The sequence below is a fragment of the Cervus canadensis genome, chromosome 7 (genome assembly GCF_019320065.1).
Source record: "Cervus canadensis isolate Bull #8, Minnesota chromosome 7, ASM1932006v1, whole genome shotgun sequence".
Lineage (NCBI taxonomy): Eukaryota > Metazoa > Chordata > Mammalia > Artiodactyla > Cervidae > Cervus > Cervus canadensis.
Window position 1 is genome coordinate 67,697,169 of NC_057392.1, and position 20,932 is coordinate 67,718,100.

General features: G+C 35.5%; 1 protein-coding gene and 1 non-coding gene across 7 annotated transcripts in view; one reads left to right on the plus strand and one right to left on the minus strand.

The window, feature by feature from the left end:
• The window catches only part of NAALADL2 (N-acetylated alpha-linked acidic dipeptidase like 2), a 1,484,447-nt gene that overhangs the window by 1,227,412 nt on the left and 236,103 nt on the right, over positions 1-20,932 (minus strand). The gene's annotated exons all lie outside the window — the stretch shown is intronic.
• LOC122445674 lies at positions 8,455-8,582 on the plus strand. Its single transcript, XR_006270630.1, has one exon. It is a non-coding gene; the product is annotated as a small nucleolar RNA SNORA56 (small nucleolar RNA).

Genomic DNA, 20,932 nt, shown 5'->3' on the forward strand with positions numbered 1-20,932 from the left:
TCTGTTGCTTGAGCCACAGCCTGCTTCCTCCCTTTTCTCCCACCAGCTCCGTGTGAGTCAAACTACAGGCCAAGTGAAAGAAAGTGACAGTGACAGTGAAAGTCGCTCAGCCATGTCTGACTCTTTGTGACCCCATGGACTATACAGTCCATGGAATTCTCCAGGCCAGAACACTGGAGTGGGTAGCCTTTCCCTTCTCCAGGGGATCTTCCCAACCCAGGTATTGACCCCAGGTCTCCCTCATTGCAGCCGGATTCTTTACCAGCTGAGCCACATAGATGGGGTCAAAAATGCAATGCTCCCTCTCCTTCCAGCACTCAAACATGGGCTTAATACCTCCACAGGAGGGCCAGGCCACCAGCATATCTCAACCTCCTCCTTCTGTGTGTTGCACAGACTAAATTCCGGGTGAGTGTGACCAAGAAGGCAGGGATTCGCTTTCTCCAAACAGTCCCACTCATAACACAGAGCTTTTATGACAAGCAAGACAGGTGAAGAATAGTGGAACTCAGTAGGCCTTGATCCAGTTCTATCAAAGACAAGGCAAGAAGATCAAACGCTACTATTCCTCACAGCATTATGCTTTTACATCTGAGATGGTACTCCAAGAGGACCAGGCCGCATTACCTGTTCCCAGTTCCTAAGTCATTATTTGGAGATTGTGGCTAGGGGGAGAACAGATAATAAGAACAGAGATATCTGACGCTCTCCCAAGGGAACTGATTTTATATTGAACATAGTTTAGGGAAGTTCAAGCCTAAGGTTACTCTAAACAAAAATGGATATTTAGTGACAAGTAAGAAAAGGCTGGTAGCTTCAAGAGAGAAATAAGCTAAACTATAAGCCAACTAGTTTATTAGAGAGGACCAGGGGAAATGGCAGTTAATAAGAGCCTTATCAAGATTACAACAACCTCAGAGACTGGCCTCAAAAACTGTACCTGGAATTATCAGAGCCTAACAGCTAGGTGTGATATGGACAGAGGCACATAGATTAACAGAGAAATTGGTAAAAAAGAAAGTCAAAGATATCCCTGCTAAAACCATGACTATCCCAGATGCTAACTAGAATTCACAGGAATAGATAAGAATAAGATATGTTAAATAGGAAGGTTAATATAACAAACATCATAAATAAGTACTTGCTCTCCTTTCTTCTTTCTGCTTCTATAAAAGTTACCAAATTATATAAAGTAATAATTATAACAACATATTGTTGGGTTAGTAAAATACAGAAATGTATAAAATATAAAATAATAGCATAAAATGTAAGAGAGGAAATACAGCTATAAAGAAGTTAAGAGTTCTAAATCTCAGAATTAAGTACAAATCTGTAGATTATAATAAATTGAGATAAATATGGTTAAATACTAGAGAAACTACTAAGAAAATATCTCAAAAACTATAATAAAAGCTCATTCAAGGAATTAAAATGTTATTTCAGAAAACACTTACTTTATGCAAAAATATGAAGTAAGGAAGGAACAGAGAAATAAAAAACCCATGAGAGTTACATAAAATCAAAAGTAAAGGGCTGATGTAGATCCAATTACATCAAAAACTATATAATAAACATTAAATGTGAAACTCCAACCAAAAGACAGAGATTGTCAGATTACATAAAACAACATCCAGCTATATGCTGTCTACAAAAGCATGTGTATCATACAACCAGCAACCATAAAAAAGTGGAATGGCTATTGTATTATTAGAAGGCATAGATTTTAGAATAAAAAAACAAAAAATGTTACTAGAGACAAAGGACATTTTATTTTAATTAAAAAACCAAACTATCAAGAAGACAGGAAAATATAAAAAGTATGTGTGTGCCTTAAAGCAGAGTGTCCAAAAATACAAAGTAAAATCTGACAGGATAAAGGAAGAAATAGACAATAATACTTAGAGACTTTATATCCTATAATGCACAGAACACCTAGCAGAAGTTCAATAAGGAAATAGAAGGTTGAATGACAAACTCAACCTAATAGGATAATACACCAAACAACAGCAGAACTGACATTCTCCTTAAGAATATTTTCTAGAATTGATCATATACTAGAGCATTAAACAAGTCTCAATAAATTTAAATTGTGAACACAATACAAAGTATGTTCTCCAATGACAAGGGACTAAAACTAGAAACCAGTAACAGAAAAAGATTGGAAAAAGCACAGATTTTTGGAAATTAAACAATATTCTCATAAATAAACAATGGTTTAAGGATGAAATCAGAAGAAAGATAGAAAATAGCTTGAGATAAATGAAAACTAAAATGAAGATATAATATACCAAAACTAATGGGATGTAGGTAATACTTGGACTTCCCAGGTGGTGCTAATGGTAAAGAATCTGCCTGCCAATGCAGGAGACTTAAGAGATGTGGGTTCAATCCCTGGGGTTGGGAAGATCCCCTGGAGAAGGGCATGGCAACCTACTCCAGTATTCTTGCTTGGAGAATCCCATGGACAGAGGAGATTGGACAGGCTACAGTCCATAGCGTTGTAAAGAGTCAGACACAACTGAAGCGACTTAGCATGCATGCAGCTAATACAGAGCTTAAGTAGAAATTTATAACCTGAAACACCTATATTAACAAAGAAGAAAGATTACAAATAAATAACCTAAATTTCCACTTCCAGAACTTAGAAAAAGAAGTACAAATCAAATATACCCAATTGCTACTTGTGTGGCTTCTTTGGAGAAACATCTTTTCAATTTTTTTGGTCACTTTTACTTCCGTTTTAGTTCCTTAAAGGAACTTTAGTTCCATAAAGGGGTTCCTTATGCATTTTGGATATTAACCCCTTAATTAGATACATAGTCTGAAAATTTTTTCCCATTCTAGAAGTTGTTTTTCCACTCTGTTATTTGTATTCTTTGCTATGTGGAAGATTTTTGTTTGACATAGTCACACTTTTCTGTTTCTCCTTCTTTGTGCTTTTGAGCTCATATCTAAGAAGTCACTGCCAAGACCATTATCATGAAGATTTTCCCCTACATTTTCCCCGAAGAGTTTTATATTCCCATGTCTTATATCTAAGTATTTAATCCATTTGGGGTTGATGTTTGTGTATCATATAAAGTAAGGCTCCAAATTCATTCTTTCATATATGAATATTCAGTTGTTCCAACAGCATATTTTGAAGAGACTTGTACAGCTATGACTGATTCATTTTAATGTATGGCAGAAACTGACACAATATTGTAGAGAAAGTATCCTCCAATTAAAAATAAATTTCAAAACATGAAAAAACAATAGCTTTGACATTTTGCACTTCCTGAAGAATTGCTTGTTCTCATCTTTGTTGATTCTTGTCTTTCCTTTTCTTGGAATTATTTTAGCATTTTTCTAACTTGATGAATTACAAACCTCATATAGAAATAAAGAAAGATTCTGTTAGTCGTTCCATCATGTGTGACTCTTTTGGACCCCATGTACTTATAGCCCACCATGCTTCATAAAAACACACTTAAAATAAATTATTTTTTGTTAATAAATTAAATTGGAAACAATAAAAAAAGAGAAATACTGGACACCACCATACTCATTTCCTTTCTACATTGCTATTCATATGGTAGTTGCTTTTAACAAGCAAACTTAAAATCCCGTTTTGTAAATATATGATGGCTTTCCCTGGTGGGTCAGTGGTAAAGAATCGACCTGCAATGCAGGAGACATGGGTTCAACCCCTGAGTCAGGAAGATCCCCTGGAGAAGGAAATTGCAACTCATTCCAATATTCTTGCTTGGGAAATTCCATGGACACAGGAGCCTGGCAGGCTACAGTCCATGGGGTCATAAAAAGAGCTGCAAATGACTTAGTGACTAAATAAAAACAAAAATATATGATAGCGTCAAAAGAGATACAGTACAATCTAATGTTGAAACAATGAACTTCAAGCTAGCAATTTGCACAGTATTCAATAGATGTTTGACAGATGCCAAGTATCTTTGTGTTTTCCTTTAAAAATTAAAATATCCTGTGATGCTATTCTGTGACCATTCTATGAGTTTTACTTCAGCCCCCTACTGCTTTGGAAACACTCTTCCTAGTAGATACCCTTGGTAAGTGGCAGAATATGGATTCACATGTCTAATTTTGTAATTACTAACTCTCCACTTATTTCATGAGGCCAAAGTGCTGAGTGCCTTAATCTAAATGATTTAATCTCTAAAATAGGGTGCAATATCATCAAAATTCAGAATATTATAAGTTTTATCAGATTCAAATTAAAGTCAAATGGCGAAATCAGCCTGGGTTAGCAAAACGAAGAAACTGTTAAATTTAGAAGGAGAATCATTTCAGAAAGAACTTGAGTTTTGACAAAGAATTGGGTAAGTTATTAGCACTGCATTCTGAGGACCATTTAGTTAGACAATCACCTAAGCACAAGTCTAATAGGTAAAAAGCAAAGCTGTGCCTCACAGAAGGTTTTGAACATTTGGGCTTCTCTGGTGGCTCAGACAGTAAAGAATTTGCCTGCAATGCAGGTTGGATCCCTGGATCAAGAAGATCCCCTGGAGAAGGGAATGGCTATCCACGCCAGTATTCTTGCCTGGAAAACTTCTTGGACAGAGGAGCCTGGTGGGCTATAGTCCATGGGGTCATACAGAGTCATACATTTCAGATTTCAAAGCAAGTCTTTCAAATTTAAACTACAATCTAGTAACATGATAATTAAAGTCCCAAATTCATTTCAGACATAATTTAAGAGGAAAACAACAATAACAGGTATACATGTTTCTCTGTCATTGTGGTTTCTAGCTAAGTATTAAGAAACAAATATTTTTATTGAGGATCTAGAGCCTATTTTAAGAATATTAAATTGGCTTTAGGCCAAAAGGGAATAAAATCCTAGCTGGTCCATTCATTTACTAGGTGTCTCGATGTCCCTGAACTTGAGTCTTCATAATCTATGCAACAAGAGTATTCTCAGAAAATTGTTACAGCATCAAGTGAGAAAAGCCTGAAATACTTAGCATAGTTCCCAGTATAAAATAAGAACTCACAGCTTGTGGTATCAATAATATTTGCTATTTCTAAGAGAATTATTAATCTCTTTAATTGCCCTTAATATCCAAATCCTAAATTCAGAGTATTCTTAAAAGAAAATGAAAGGAAAGTTGCACACGCAAAGTCAATTTCAATAATCCACAGTAATGAAAAAGGGCAGTAATGAGAAAACATAATTTCCAAAGCCCTTCTATTAATGGTTGTCATGCTACACACACACACACACACACACATACACACTGCCCTTTTAAAGAATCAATTAGGACCTAGGTTTGGTATTTCAAAAAATTATTTTAAGTAAAAGTGAGTGCCTGTTACAGTAAGAATTCTACCTTAAAAATCTATTTCATATCCAAAATGGTTTGAGTAGAGTGTTCCTATTCACCCTTTTCTAATAAATTAGGAAACACACAAAATTAAAGGCTCCCAGGCATCATTCATGTCTTTGTCACTTGCATTTCATAAAAATGCCATTTCCATTAAAATGGCATTACATAAAAAAGAGATTTTAGCTGGGGGTACTTTTCAGCAGATTAGCCGTCCTAATTACATTTTGCTTGGGCTAATGTTAAAATTAGTTTCTATTCCCAAAGCACACATCAGCTGATAGTAAGAGAAGCACATTGCAACTTTCTAGGCAATGGAAAGAAACCACCTACAATTAAAGATGTGCCTAATTTAATCCACAGCAATTAGTGAGTATAGGCAGGTAAAAACGACTTAATGGTACTCATAACACTTAAATTTTTGATGAAATTCTACACAGAAAAGTACTGTAAATTAAATATGTAGAAGAAAAATATCACAATTGATTTAAATCATACACTGGAAAAGAAAATCTCTTACTGTATAAAATCATCTTCAATTACAAATCAGAAAAGGATGCTTATGATATTATTTACTATTTTATAGACAATTAAGACAAGTGATGGATTGATCTGTTTAAATAATTTAATGAAATCACTTCTTGATATTTACCAGTCATTTTTGAATGTACAATGCCTTAAAGTTCTGTCATGACTTCCAATAGCATATATTAAATATTTACAAGGATGACAAAGCAGCCATATTATGATTCAGTTATCTAAATGAATTTTTTGAAGGTGAAGGTTAGACTGAAGATCTTTTTTTTTATATAAGATCAAGGATCCATACTAATATTTTATGCATGAAAAAGTACAGTAGTAGTTGATGACCAAGAAATATTGATTAGTTGATGTGAGTAGCATCAATAATGAACAGCTTTTTTCTTGCTCTCACTTTAGAACAGCTGGTCCTAACATTTGAGCTTTCCTAAATAGGATTTTTCTGACCTCAAATAATAAAATTAAAATTCAACTCAACACCCATTTACTGCACACCTATTATATCTAAAGCACTGTACAATGTATAGTCTTGTGGAGGGTACGACAGCAAGACAGAGAAGCTGTCCCTTTAACATGCCTCCTCCTCAGGGAGTTTGTGATGACTTAGGACAGTTCTTCTCAAACTGTGATATGCCCGGGAATCACCCAGGGATCTTGGTCTGGGGTGGAGCCTGGAATTGTGCACTTCTAACAAGCTCCCTGGTGATGCCCATACTGCTGATTAACAGACTACACTGGAGAAGCAAGGGATTTAGAGGCAAACAAAAATAGTAATTAATAAAAAGAATACTAGAAGCTCCATGACAGGCAGAAGAGGAAGAGATTGCTCCAACTAGAAAAGAAAGCAGGAGTGGGGAATTTAAGGAGTAATACACAGGATAATTGGTATTCTTATGGATCTTGAGGGCTGAGGACTATTTTGATGAACAGAAAAAACAGAAAAAGGGCAATGGGGAAAAAACTAACAGAAATGTCAAGGCAGAGTGGAAAAAAAAGTGGCATATTTAGAGAGAATACTAAATAATATGGACAAGCAGAATGTGTAGTTCATGAGGGGAAATAAAATGAGTTTTCATAATTAGCAAAAAATAAATATTATGCTTAGTGTTTTCATTATTTCTGTTAATAATCGTACCGTCTATTATTTAGCTGCTACTTATAAAGTGCTTTCATGTTATCTTCACAGTGTTCTTTTCACAACTGTGACATAGATTTATTTTGTTGTAACTCATTTATAGATGACAATTCTGAAGGAAATACATTAACTGTCTTCAAACAAGTTTAAATAGTTAGTGCTGGATTCAAACTCCAAAATTAATTTTTGCCCTTACAAAGCACTGTCTCCAGGAACTATTTCTAGAGTAAGAAGAAAACAGCATATTTTAATTAAGAATAACAATTCACAACTAAATTACTCTTTAACACAGTAGCCAAGTAACAAGAAAACCCTTGTCTTTTTTTCTGACTTAATAAGAATTCACCTAATGTTTCACTGTTAAACATGATATACCTTGTTAGTTTCAGTCAAGTTCCTTACAAGGATAAGAAAACAAAATTCCATTCATGGTTTTCAAAGAATTTTGATGAGTATGTATTGAATTATAAAAGAACCACTCAGTTAATCAACATACGACTTCCCAGATACTATCTATAAGTGTAAATTATAGAACACAATTCGGAACGATAGTCTCTCTTCAATGAGCTGCCATATTAGTCTTTGTTGTCATTGTTTACCCCCTAAGTCAGGTCTGACTCTTCGTCACACCATGGACTGTAGCGTGCCTGACTCCTCTGTCCATAGTGTTTCCCAAGTAAGAATACTGGAGTGGGTTGTCATTTCCTTCTGTAGGGGATATTCCCTAAATTTAATGCATTGAAATTTAATAAAAATTAAATTAAAAATTAAAATGAATATAAATGTTTCTTTAAAAACTCTCCCTAATATAATCTTAAAAATCAAAGCTATTGTATACAACCCAAGCATTGAATACTCTATTGCTCTGAAAAAAGAGATTCTCATTTTCACTTTAAATTGCATGCACAGTATGATGAATATTAGTCTCGAGTGCTAAAGCAAAAAGTTCAGGAAATAATAAAAGGCTGAAAAATGTTACAAATAAATGTATTTAATTACAAACAAACATACACAATCTATATCTATCTATACCAGTGTCTCTATCTATTTATAAATATGTATAAATTATAATTGAATTGGGGTATTAAATTTTGTATAATATTTGAACATTTTCTTATTATTTATTCTTTTTTTCTTCTTAACTTATCCTGACCCTCTTATTATATGCAATTTTGAGATAAAGTACACTAAAACTAGAAAAAATAATGTGGTAACAATAGGTTTAACTTTTATGTTGAAATTAAATATATTTAATATTTGACTCTGGTTAAATTTCTTTTTATCTTGAATTTCTTATTGAAGTGGACATTTTGGGCTTCTTTTTGAGTCTAACACAAGCAGGTACGTCAGAATAAATAATAAAGTATAAAATAATTGAAATTTAATGTATTTTTAAACATTTGTTTTCACTAGGATAAAATATAGAATGTAAAATAGAAAAAGCAGCAGTTATCCCTTTCCAGTCTGGCTTGTGAGACTCTACAGGGAGTCAATCTGCAATAGTAAGTGGTTAGTTCTTTGGTCTAGCATCAGTGTTTTCATGGTGACTTTGGAGTTGCCATATATTACTTGCCAGAGAGATGTCATGGCCAAAGCAGTAAAAGCCCCCTAGACAGTTGCTAATGCATAAAACCTCCAAATCAGGAAACAAGACAGGGAGAGTGACAAAACCTCTCCAGTAGCTCCACAGTTGGTCAAGAAAGAAAAGAAAAAGAAGGGCAAGAAGGCCAAAGCTCCTCTAGAGAGTGCAGGTGAGCCTGGAGATGGGGACAGTGACACCACCAAAAAAGAAGAAGAAGAACATAAAAGTGGAAATGGTTCTGAGTAGTGGAGACCACTTTAAACACTCTGTCAGCTGGAAGAAGAAATTAAAACCTTACTGAGAAAAAAACAGAAAATGACTTGTCATATCAGCACATTATAAAAAAAATAATAATATGATGAAGACATATAAATATCATGAGTCTGTTTGCTAAATCTGCTCCCATATCACTAAAAGTACTTATCCTATTAACTATGCTTTCCCCTTGACATTATAAGGTGCAACTCAGCGAATAAATACTTTGCACCATGCACAGCATTATATTGTACTGAGATTATTGACAGTGCTTCTAATGTTGACCCTGAAAAGAATCAATAAGCTGATGCTGACAGATTTAAATGCTAACACCCCCACAGAGGAGTATACCCAATTACCAAGATAATAATTGTCTTCAATTTTAGAAATGAAACACCCTACACATAGGCTACATATGATAATAAAGAGAACAACAACAGTGAGGAGCTATTTTTAGAGGGAGCTGAAGAACTATTCCATGATAGATGGAAGCATTATGAAGACCTAATGCCTGATATACATTTTTGCTGCTAATATCATGGAATTCTTGTGTTCAGTAAGAGGAGAGCTTATTCAACCGCAACTTAGTAAGATGTTTAGTATTTTTTCTATGAGCTATGAAAATTAATTACAGACTATTTAAAATTTAAATTAGTCGTTAGTTTAAAATGATGGGAATTAATTTAATATTCCACTATGATATACAAAGTATAATCATATAGTTGGTACCATGGAAAGACAGTTGAATTTTAATATAAAAAGTAATGTTTGGGTTCATCTTGGATGGGCTAGCTACAATTCTCATTAAGTTTCTAAGGGAGAAAGAGGAATGATTTAGGTGACATCTAAATTTATACCATATAAAATAATTGTGCTCTTCTTAATCACCAGTATAAAGGTAAAAGTTTGTCTTAAATTTGCATATGTAGCAAGGTGTGTATGTGTACGTTAAACATGGAAAGCCCAGGTAATGTTAAAAACTGACATGGGTATGTACTGACATTGAAAAGAAATCTAACAGTCACTGAATTCTAAGTGCCAGGTATTGGTTCTCCTCGAATCACAGTTTTAATTTTCTGCAGGATTGCCTGGCCCCTGCTTACTTCCCTCATCTCTTCTTGCTTCTCCCCATGTCTCCCAGAGCCCATTCATTCGGCATTCCCTCAATCCCTCTGTGCCTCCTACTTACTCTGTACCATTTGCCTGAAATACAATCTCCTCTTCTCCGTACTTAATCTAAGTCCAGCCATCCAATGGATTATAAGGAATTGCTTTCCCCTCTATTTGTTGGTGTGATCTTTTCTGATTAATATTAGTATCCCCACTAGAACATAGATATGCAAGACTACTCCTGTATATATGAGTTCTATGTCTGTTTTTCCTCACTAGTACACACAGCATCTAGTTTGGGCACTGTAAAGCATGACTTCAATGAATGATCTATTTACAAAGTTTATCACATTCTTTTTTTTTTTTTAATCTCATGACCAAGTATTACTTTCATTACCAAGTATTACTTTCCAGGTAGCATGTTATTTTGAACATGGCAAAAATAGCCAAAAGCAGACATTAGTAGTTGAGTTTAGACTTCCAAATTTAAAGTAAAATAAGGAAAATAAGCTATAATAATGATACATTTCTTCACAGAATTATGGTCAAATAAATTGTAAAACTGTAATATTTGGATGAACACAGGAGTCCTTTCTTGAATGTCTGTTTTCAGACAACTGTCAAAACACATAAAGAAACAGAACAATAAAATAAAAATCAAATACACTTAAATAGTGTGCTTCTGAATGGGACTGAGTGTCATTTTGAAAAGAGACACTGGAACATGCCTGGGGAATGAAACAAGGGAAGACAGAGGGCAAACGATCCTCAAATGATAGCTACCACAGAGCACTCCATATCCATGAGTTTACCTAACATCTGGCAGCTTGAATTAAAAAAAGAAACATATTCCCTTTCAAATGTTGAGGTGCTTTCAAATGGAAAATTAACTTTAAGGTTAAATATATATCACAAATGATGCAATCAAAGTGCATTTAAATCTACTGAAAGGAAACAAAAACAAGTTTCAATAACACTTTGAAATATTGTAAAAGGAATTGCTATGAAGTAATTTTTAGTTATGAACTGAAATTGTGACATTATCCCTCAGTAGGAAATATGTGGTTACCTTTTTTAGGGTGCTTCAAAAATGAGATATGTTGAAAAAGAACAAAAACACACTAACTAATATATGAAGTTAAACGGTATGCCAGTGGTCAAGCTCTAAAGATTGAGTGCTCTCAATCTCCAAGCATTTCAAAGATGAGAATCTCTATCTCAAGTGCATATTTCATCAAGCCATTATGGACAAGCAGGAAGCATTAAGAGATTGCATCTTTTCCCAAAATAAATTTCTAGTCATATGCCAGAAGTATAATGCATTTTAGATAAATTAACAAAACACCCATGTAACTCAAGATATAGCAACATTTCAACTCTGACAGCTTGATTGGCTTAACAATCATTTTAAAATTGGTCACAGTGTAAATTTGTCAAGCTGCCTATGAAAAAAATTTATGAAGATTAACTAAATAACAGCTTTATCATCAACTATTTTTTAAGACATTATTACTTATACAATGTTGTGTCAATCCTACATCCAATCTTACTAAATTCAGTTCTCCATGCCTTTAAGATCAAAAACAGTCCTTTCCCCTACACCATAACTTCCTGGAAAGTGAAAGTGAAGTCACTCAGTCATGTCCGACTCTTTGTGACCCCGTGGACTGTAGGCCACCAGGCTCCTCCATCCATGGGATTCTCCAGGCAAGAGTACTGGAGTGGGTTGCCAGTTTCTTCTCCAGGGGATCTTCCTGACCCAGGGATCGAACCCAGGTCTCCTGCATTGCAGGCAGATGCAGGCAGATGCTTTAACCTGTGAGCCACCAGGGAAGCCCTAACTTCCTGGGGAAACTGTTAAATAGACATAAGCAGATTGGGCAAAGAGCACTATTAGATTAATGCCCCTTTTATACAAGACAAAATGATTTCCACTGACTAAGGGTGTACACTCTGTCAAATTACTTATGCTCTTGAATTTTCATACAGCTCATTTAATCCTCACATCAACCACATGAAGGGAATAATCATTATCATCCACACTTTAAGTATATAGAAATTGAGGATTAGGCAGGTCAAGCAAATTCCTCAATCTAACTAGTAAATAAAGAATAAGCACAATGAGTATAGAGTCTATTTGCTTCCAAAGTTCATATATACTTACAAAAAAGTTCTACTACATTTTGACTAGAGTAAAAAGCTTATTGAAACAACCCAATAAAGATGTATAAAGCATAGCAATTCTGTATCACTCCATACCAATTCCTGTCCCACCACCTTTAAGTAACAAATGCAAACAGTGCACTGTATGCCCCCATGACTTTTTTATTAAGATATTTTTATTAAAGTACAGCTGACTCATTGGAAAAGACCTTGATGCTAGGGAAGATTGAAGGCAAAAGGAGAAGAAGGCGGCAGAGGATGAGATAGTTAGATAGTCTCACAGACTCAATGGACATGAACTTGGGCAAACTCCAGGAGACAGAGAGAAACAAGGAGGCCGGGCATGCTGCAGTCCATGGGTTGCAAAGAGTTGGACACGACTTAGCGAATTAACAAAAAATAGGCAAATAGCTGATTTACAATGTAATATTAGATTCAGGTATACAACATATTGGGCCTCCCTGGTAGCTCAGCTGGTAAAGAATCCACCTGCAATGTGTGAGACCTGGGTTTGATCCCCTGGGTTGGGAAGATCCCCTGGAGATGGGAAAGGCTACCCACTCCAGTATTCTGGCATGGAGAATTCCATGGACTGTAGAGTCCATGGGGTCGAAAGAGTCAGACAAGACTGAGTGACTTTCACTTTCAAACAACATAATATTTGATATTTTTATAAATTATACTTCATTTAAAGTTATTATAAAATATTTGTTATGTTTGCTGTGCTATACATTAGATCCTTGTATCTTAAATATTTTATACCTAGTAGTTTGTAACTTAATTACCATCCCCTGTCTTTTCACTCCCTCCACCTCTCTCTGAACTAGTAACCAGGAGTTTGTTCTTTGTATCTATGACTCGGTTTTTTATATGTTACAGTCATTGGTTTAATTTTTTATATTTCACATATAAGTGAATAAATATTTCACTCATATTTTTATTGCTCTGTTTGACTTACCTCACTAAGCATAAATTTCTCCAGGTATACCCATGGTGTTGCAAATGGCAAACTTTCATTCCTTTTTATGGCTGAGTAATATTCCATTATAAATAAATATATATATATAAAATCCCACAGCTTATTTATCAATTCCTATGTTTATGAACATTTAGGTTGTATCTAGGTCTTGGCACATTGCAACAAACTGTTGAAAATTCTTCAAGAGATGGCAATACTAGAACACCTCACCTGCCTCCTGAGAAATTTGTATTAGAACTGGACATGGAAAAACAGACTGGTTCCAAATTGAGAAAGGAGTAAGTCAAGGCTGTATATTGTCCCCCTGCTTATTTAACTTATATGCAGAGTACATCATGAGAAATGCTCGGCTGGAAGAAGCACAAGCTCGAATCAAGATTGCTGGGAGAAATAAGATAACCTCAGATATGCAGATGACACCACCCATATGGCAGAAAGCAAAAAAGAACTAAAGAGCCTCTTGATAAAAGTGAAAGAAGAGAGTGAAAAAGTTGGCTTAAAACTCAACATTCAGAAAACTAAGATCATGGCATCTGATTCCATCACTTCGTGGCAAATAGATGGGAAAACAGTGAAAACAGTGTCAGACTGTATTTTTCTGGGCTCCAAAATCGCTGTAGATGGTGATTGCAGCCATGAAATTAAAAGATGCTTACTCCTTGGAAGAAAAGCTATGACCAACCTAGACAGCATATTAAAAAGCAGAGACATTATTTTTTTTAACAACGGTCCGTCTAGTCAAAGCTATGGTTTCCCAGTAGTCATGTATGGATGTGAGAGTTGGACCATAAAGAAAACCGAACGCTGAAGAATTGATGCTTTTGAGCTGTGGTGTTGGAAAAGACTCTTGAGAGTCCCTTGGACTGCAAGGAGATCCAACCAGTCCATCCTAATGGAAATCAGTCCTGAATATTCAATGGAAGGACTGATGCTGAAGCTGAAAATACAATATTTTGGCCACCTGATGCAAAGAACTGACTCATTGGAAAAGACCCTGATGCAGGGAAAGATTGAAGGCAGGAGAATAAGGGGTCGACAGAGGATGAAATGGTTGGATGGCCTCACAAGCTTGATGGACAAGCTTTGAGAGTTGGAGATGGACAGGGAAGCCTGGTGTGCTGCAGTCCATGGGGTCGCAAAGAACCAGACATGACTGAGCGACTGAACTGAACTGAATTGAACGTTTGGTAGTATAAATAGTGTTGCTATCAATGTTAGGGTGCGTGTATCTTTTCTAATTAGTGTTTTCATTTTCTTCAAATATATACACAGGAGTGGATTTGCTAGATCATATAGTAGATCTACTTTTAAATTTTGAGGAAACTCGATAGTGTTCTCCATAGTCACTCTACTGATCTCCATTCCCACTAACAGTTCATGAGGGTCTCTTTTCTCCTCATCATATCAACATTTATTATTTGTTGTCTTTTTAACAAGAGCCTTTCTGAGAGATATAAGGTGATATCTCACTGTGGTTTCAATTTGCATTTCACTGATGTATAGTTATGACATTTTGTTGTTGTTTAGTCGCTCGATTATGTCTGACTCTTTGCAATCCTATGGACTGCAGCTCCCCAGGCAGCATCTTTTAATGCTCTGTCTTCTTTGAAAAAATGTCTATTGAGGTTTTCTGCCAATTTTTTAATCAAGTTCTTTGTTTGTTTATATTGAATTGCACGATCTCTATATATCTTTTAGATAGTAACCCTTTATCAGATATATCATATGCAAATATATTCTCTCACTCATAGTTTATCTTTTCATTGTGTTGGTTTCTTTTGCTATGCAAAAGCTTTTGCTGATTTTTGCTTTTATTTTTGCCTTTTTCTCCCTTGTAAGAGGTGGGAGATTCAAAAAGGTAATTGCTCAGACTTATATAAAAGAGTACATGACTTATGTTTTCTTCAAGACATTTTATGGTTTCCAGTTTTACATTTAACCTTTAATCCATTTTGAGTTTACTTTTGTATGTGGTGTGAGAAAATGTTCTAATTTTTTTCTTTTATTTGTTACTTCCAGTGTCCCCAACACTACTTATTAAAGAGACTGTCTTTTCCTCATTTTTGTTTTTGCATATTTTGTCATAAATTAATTGACTATATTTGCACAGATCTATTTCCAGGTTCTCTGTACTGTTCCTTGATTTAGGTGTCTGCTTTTGTTCCATAATCCTTATGTTTTATTATAGCTTTGTAGTATAGCCTAAAGTTAAGGAGCATAATACCTCTAGCTTTATTCTTTTTTCTCCCAACTGCTTTGCCTATTCAGGGTCTTCTGTGGTTTGACACAGATTTTAGGATTACATGATCTAGTTCTGAGAAACTCGTGGTATTTTAGTAGGGATTACATTAAAACTGTAAAGGTTGAACAAAGAGTCCCTCTGCATCTTGTAAATAACAAAGTAAGTAGACAAACAATAAGGACCTGTTTTATAGCACAGGGAACTACATTTAATAGCTTGTAATAACCTAAAGTGGAAAAGAATGAAAAAGAATATATATATATATATATATATATATATATATATATATATATACATATATATGTATATATGCATACAAAATGAAGCAGGGCAAAAGCTAACAGAGTCTTCCCAAGAGAATGCACTGGTCAGAGCAAACACGTGCTTCCAACAACACAAGAGACAACTCTACACATGGACATCACCAGATGGTCAACACCAAAATCAGACTGATTCTATTCTTTGCAGCCAAAGATGGAGAAGCTCTATACAGTCAGCAAAAACAAGACCGGGAGCTGACTGTGGCTCAGATCATGAACTCCTTATTGCCAAATTCAGACTTAAATTGAAGAAAGTAAGGAAAACCACTAGACCATTCAGGTATGACCTTATGACTATACAGTGGAAGTGAGAAATACATTTAAGGGATTAGATCTGATAGACAGAGTGCCTGAAGAACTATGGACCAAGGTTCATGACATTGTAGAGGAGTCAGGGATCAAGACCATGCCCAAGAAAAAGAAAGGCAAAATGGTTGCCTGAGGAGCCTTACAAATAACTTAGAAAAGAAGAGAAGCTAAAGACAAGGGAGAAAGGAAAGATATACCCATCTGAATGCAGACTTCCAAAGAATAGCAAGGAGAGATAAGAAAGCATTCCTCAATGATCCAAAGTGATCAATGCAAAGAAATAGAGGGAAACAATAGAATGAGAAAGATCTCTTCAAGAAAATTAGAGATACCAAGAGAACATTTCATGCAAAGGTGGGCACAATAAAGGACAGAAAGTGTATGGACCTAACAGAAGCAAAAGATATTAGGAAGAGGTGGCAAGAATACACAGAAGAACTATACAAAAAAAGATCTTCATGACCCAGATAACCACGATGGTGTGATCACTCACCTAGAGCCAGACATCCTGAAATGCAAAGTCAAGTGGGCCTTAGGAAGCATGACTATGAACAAAGCCAGTGGAGGTGATGGAATTCCAGCTGAGCTATTTCAAATCCTAAAAGATGATGCTGTGAATGTGCTGCACTCAATATGTCAGCAAATTTGGAAAACTCAGCAGTCACCACAGGACTGGAAAAGATCAGTTTTCATTCCAATCCCAAAGAAAGGCAATGCCAAAGAATGTTCAAACTACTGCACAATTGCACTCATCTCACACGCTAGTAAAGTAATGCTCAAAATTCTCCAAGCCAGGCTTCAACTGTACATGAACCGTGAACTTCCAGATAGTCAAGCTGGATTTAGAGAAGGCAGAGAAACCAGAGATCAAATTGCCAACATCTGTTGGATCATCGAAAAAGCAAGAAAGTTCCAGAAAAACATCTACTTCTACTTCTGTTTTTTGGTTTTTTTTTTAATCTCTCTCCTTCTGGTACCCTGTAAATGCAAATGTTGGTATGCTTGATGTTGTACTGAAGTTCCTTAATCTGTTCTCATTTTTTAATCCTTGTTTGTCTTTTTGCTGTTCCAATTGGGTGATTTCTAGTATTCTATCTTCCATATTGTTTATGTATTTTTCTGTATCTCTTAAACTACTTTTACTTTCTTCTAGTGTACCTGTTCATTTCAGTTATTGTATACTTCAGCTCCGACTGGTTATTTTTTATATTTCTAGTTGTTTATTAAAATTCTCACTGAATTCATCTATTCTTTTCCACAGTTCAGTTAGCATTCTTATTACTATTGCTTTCAACTCTTTATCAGGTAAACTATTTATCTGTTTCATTGGGGTTTTTCTTTAGTTCTTTTGTGTCAAACACAAAACTGTTTCTGTCTTCTCATTTTGACTTTCATTATCTGTAGGACATTAGGAGAAATAGCAACCTAATTTCCCAGCATTGAAAGCAAGTTGTTGTATGAGAGCTTTTCTATGCAATCTGTGCATGTTGGTGGTTTTGGTGGGAGAACTAGATCTTAAGTAACATGGGTTGTATCTTCCTTAGGGGGCTGCTGTGTCTACTTTGTTGGGAGGTATGGATGGAGTTCAAGGGACTAGAGCCAGAACCAGGTACAAAAAAGAAAAGTCTGGTTTTCTTACAGCCCTATGGTCATTCCTATTGGTTTTCAAACCAGCTAAGAGGGCTCATCTCCCCATGTCCATGTGGGACCTCAGAACTGTGATGTTTAATATCTAGCTCAAACCCATCACTCTTCAGGAAGGATCCCCAAGCCTGTGATAGTCTCTCCTCTTCTCTGTCCTCTACAAGGGATGTGGGTCCCAACCAGACTGCTTCTCTTCCCTTCCTACAAGATTCCATGTGGGTCTTTACAGAATTGTTTTTGAAGAGTTCTGCTGGTCACCAGGTTGATTTCGGCAAGAGTCACTTTATACACAGTTACAGTTTTGATGTTTTTCAGGAGGGGATGTGAGTCCCCAGAGTCCTCCTCCTCTGCCATCTCAATCTCTCCTCCTCCCAAGATTTTCTTAAACCTCAGAAATAGGATGATATGTCACCTTAAGAATTTGGATCTGATTCTAAAGTGTGTAAAATCACTCCATTTAGAAATATAGAATGTTTTCATAGCAATTAAGTGTCTATAAATATTCAAAAATTTTATATTCTTTAATAATATTATAAAGTCAACTTTATGATTCTGGATCATTTGTGTAAAATGGTAAAATGTTTCTAACTGTTTTAAAACTTGTTTCATTATTATGAACAAGATTTTTTATTTCAATTTTTTAATATTTCATGATGGTAAAAAAAATAGGTTTGATATATCAATATTTTCCCTTGAATCTATTTACTTTACTCATTTATGTGTTTTAACCAATTATTAATTTTCCAAATCTCTGATTGAATCATTGGTAGATAATAACCCTTTCTCTTATTTTCCACTGTTAAAACATATTTTGTGTGTTTGTGTGGTGATTGTATTAACAACATCCTAAAAAACAAATATCCATAAATATTTTGATAGTTTAACTTCATATCTTAGACCTCCTCATTTTGAAAGGCAACTTCAGGAAGGCATATTCCTTAAAGAGCTGTTATACCTGATCACTAAGAAAGAGCAATGAAAAGTGTGTTCCAAGAACTGGCATCATTCAGTTCAGTTCAGTCGCTCAGTGGTGTCCGACTCTTAGCAACCCCATGAACTGCAGCATGCCAGGCATCCCTGTCCATCACCAACTCCCGGAGTCCACCCAAACCCATGTCCATTGTGTCGGTGATGCCAATCAGCCATCTCATCCTCTATCGTCCCCTTCTCCTCCTGCCCTCAATTTTTCCCAGCATCAGTCTTTGCAAATGAGTCAGCTCTCTGCATCAGGTGGCCAAAGCATTGGAGTTTCAGCTTCAACATCAGTCCTTCCAATGAACAGCCAGGACTAATGTCCTTTAGGATGGACTGGTTGGATCTTCTTGCAGTCCAAGGGACTCTCAAGAGTCTTCTCCAACACCACAGTTCAAAAGAATCAATTCTTTGGCACTCAGCTTTCTTTACAGTCCAACTCTCACATCCATACCGGACTACTGGAAAAACCATAGCCTTGACCTTTGTTGGCAAAGTAATGTCTCTGCTTTTTAATATGCTGTCTAGGTTGGTCATAACTTTCCTTCCAAGGAGTAAGAGTCTTTTAATTTCATGGCTGCAGTCACCATTCGCAGTGATTTTGGAGCCCAGAAAAACAGTCAGCCACTGTTTCCACTGTTTCCCCATCTATTTGCCATGAAGTGATGGAACCAGCTGCCATGATCTTAATTTTCTGAATGTTGAGTTTTAAGCCAACTTTTTCACTCTCCTCTTTCACTTTCATCAAGAGGCTCTTTAGTTCTTCCTCACTTTCTGCCATAAGGGTGGCCAAAAACTAGTTAGCAATCCAAAATCTCATATCCCATCCCAGATTACTAAATCAGAATCTTGGGGGCTGGGCTCAGGAATCTGACTTTTACCAAGCTAATATTTGAGAGGAGCACTTCAGTAAAACATATATGACCTATCCTCTTTATTCATGAATTTTGTGTTTGTTAATTCAGTTACTCTTTAAAATTTATTTGTATCCTGTTGTGTCTTTGTTGTCATTCAAAGATAAGTGCATGCACAGAGTGGCAAAAATTTATACCATCCTACATGCATCTCCATTCCTACTCCCAGCTAAGACTGAACAAAGAGTCCCTCTGCATTTTCAGCTCCCATACTATAAACATGTGTCCTTTCTGTGGTCTATTTAGTGCTACACACTTAACATTTCTGTGCTTCTTGTTTTGTTTTGCCTTCTATAATGCCCCCCAAGTGTAGTACTAAAGTGTTGTCTGGTATTCCTAAGTACAAGACTATGATATGGCTTGTGGAGAAAATGCATCTGTTAGAAATAAGTCATGAGTTATAGTACTGTTGGCCATGAGTTCAATGTTAATGAATCAACAATATGTATCACATAAGGTATGTTTAAGCAGAAACACACATAATGTCATATACTGATCGATTAAGGAAAATCTGACCAGAGACTTCTAGGAACTTAACCTTGTATTCTTCCAGGCAATGATTTATTATTGGCTAATTCACTGTTCTAGTTAACTTTATAAAACATAACAGCCATAAATAATGAGAATTGACTGTATATAAGCATAAAACATTGGCACAGTGGTAAAGAATCTGCCTGGCAATGCAGGGGATGCAAAAGACATGAGTTTGATCCCTGGGACAGAAAGATGCCCTGGAGGAGGAAATGGAAACCCACTCCAGTATTCTTGACTAGAACATCCTATAGACAGAGGAGCCTGGTAGGCTACAGTCCGTGGGGTCGCAAAGAGTTGGACACAACTGAGCAACTGAGCACACGGAACACACAGGCTGTATATAAGCACTATCTATATCAGAAATACAAAAGGAAAGAAATATATATACACATATAAAATAAGAAAACTAATGTCAACAGGAGGAAAACTAAATCAATAAAAATATATTCATGATATATATATTCATTTTGAATATATTGGTATATGTTCAAAAGTATATGCAAAAGATATATTCATTTTGAATATGTTGATATATATTCGAAAGTAATGCAGCTGTGAAAATTAACATGAATTAGTATGTATAACATGATGCATTAATATATTAATTACATTAATTAAGACTATGATATGAAGGACAAAGTAATACAATGTTGAATTTTAAAAGTTTCAAGAGTAAATTCAACATTGGATCATAAAATTCAAAAGCATGCAAAACTAAACAATATATTGTTTAAGGACACAAACACATGTGTCAAATCATGAAGGTTAAAAGCAAAGACATCACAAATGCTATTGCAGGATACAGTCTCTGCAGAACTTGGGGAAGACAGAAAGATATGATAAAAGAGAAGCATTTACATAGATAAAAGTTGAATAGTGAGTACAAAGGTATTA